The sequence below is a fragment of the Centruroides sculpturatus genome, unplaced genomic scaffold, assembly GCF_000671375.1.
Source record: "Centruroides sculpturatus isolate CEXI.00-Female unplaced genomic scaffold, Cexi_2.0 scaffold18, whole genome shotgun sequence".
NCBI classification, from domain to species: Eukaryota; Metazoa; Arthropoda; class Arachnida; order Scorpiones; family Buthidae; genus Centruroides; species Centruroides sculpturatus.
The window spans coordinates 1,642,125-1,644,331 of record NW_019384302.1 but is presented as its reverse complement, the minus strand read 5'-3'; positions in this window follow the sequence as shown (position 1 = coordinate 1,644,331).

Genomic DNA, 2,207 nt, shown 5'->3' with positions numbered 1-2,207 from the left:
TCGCATTGCACAGATAATAGCTTTGGAAATTATGTCACTTAAAGTAAATTATAAAATTCCTCAAAAGACGTATGATGTGCTATGTGTTCCTTAAAAGACGTGTTTATTATATGTTCAATATTTATTTTTTAAATTTTCAATTACTGTATTTATAAGTTTTATTGAAAAATATAAATTACACCGATTTTTAATAAGCGATTTATTGTGAAGTTGTATAATAAAATCGCAACCGTTATTTTGTTTTTATATCACAATATTTATCTTTAAATATCATTGTTAAAGAAACAACAGTACTAAATGGGCGTTTGTGGTATCGATGTTTACGTAAACGTCAATTAATACGATATAACCACGAATAAAATACAGCTTATTTTATTTGTAACCGATCAGAAACGCTTGCTGATGAAAGAATACAGGATAGAGATTTCATAGCATGTGTTATCTGTTTAGTTTAAGCCTAAAGTTTTTAGTATTCTGTTATATCGCGCTGCCGGATATATTATCGTGCTTTTTCTTTGTCTCCCGACAAGCGCGATATAACGAGGGGCGACTGTATACATATAACATACTATCTACTGGGTTAGTCGCTGAGCTTTTTAAACAGAATAACTGTGTGGTTTGTTTTAATAATACGAAGATTGAATAATACTGAATTCATGCGTGACTTCAACTCATTTTTGTACATTTGAGGGTTGGTAGTTTATGCATATGTGAGACCGCGGATTTTAATGGAATTTTTAAAATCAATGTTAAACGTTTTTTTCGAATTGTAAATATCCCCGATAGAAAAAAAACTCTTTTGCAGAGTATCGGATCGGATGTCACCTTAGCATCAACAATCAAGTGGGAAAGTTGACACTTAGTCGTAAAAGAATGCAAGTCATCGTCAACCTATGACGGTCTCGTAACCCCTTTCCCACCATAATGCTATAAAAGCGACAGCCACCGGAAGCTCGAGGCGCATCGATTTGGAGAAAGAGCCGACAAGGCTAATATCTCCATAATAGTAACTGTAAGAAAGAGAAGAAAGAAAGCTCGAGGCGCGATCGACACTGGAAATTATTGTTGAGCTAGTGTCCATTTTGGTCTCCCGTCTGATCCAGTCCGACAGACTTGACGGTAGAAAACATAGAGGGCTTCCGTTACTTCCATAACAGAAACTGATCGTCGCATATAGCTCTCCATCCACACACAGAGATAATGAGCGGTCTGAGAACTCTCTCTCTCTCAACGGCAATAGGCATAGCTGCTATAGAGTAGCCCCGTTGTAAATAGTAGTTATTTGTAACCGTACTTAGCTTAACCGTGTTTAGCTCTGTTAGTTATATTCATTAAACCTTTATTTGTTTTGTTAACCTGTCATCTATCTTATTCGGAAACCCGGACATTTATCGACTTACAAACGCGCTCCCCACTCGAAATTTGCCCTCCTGAAAGCTATTCAATGACTAAGTGAGTGAGTTTTACCAACTCACGCGTAAGTGGTAATTAGGAATTGACCCTGTGCCCTCATATTCTCGCACATAATTGGGCACAATTAAAATATAAAAGTAATTTGGCAGTTCTTACACATTGAAAATTGTAAAATATATTTAAAATCTGTTAGAATTTTTTAAAGTAAATGGATAAACATTATGTTACTTAATTTCTTTTTAAAAAAATATCTGATGAGTTTTATACATTAAAAAATATGAAGAAAATACTAAAACATCTTCCTCTCGTTTTTCTGGCTTCGGTTTTAAGAATGTTACGCTTATGACTGCGTAATGTGTTACGCTGCTCGTACAATATTAAATAATTTTTTTTAAGATAAAGAGGTTACTATTTTAACAACTGTTGCAATCATAATTTTAACTTCGTCCATTATTTTTCCTTGCTAGCTGACAAAGAATAATAGTTTAACGATGCTCAGAATATTCTTAGCTCCGTCCACTAAGCCGCTCAGAATTCTGACTTCGTGTTCTGAATTAATGAATACGGCCCTGATTTTTAATAATTTAATTAAAATATTTAGGCTATTTTAGATCTATTTACAGCATGATTATATGACTAAAATTATTCAACTCAAAACGTAAAACTGAGTAAGATTTCAGCTCTGAATTACTTTTTAAATTAAAATTTAATTAAACAATTTAATATTAAATTATTTAAAATTTAAAATTAATTTTAAATTTTTATTATATATCCTACGACTAGTTTAAACTTGT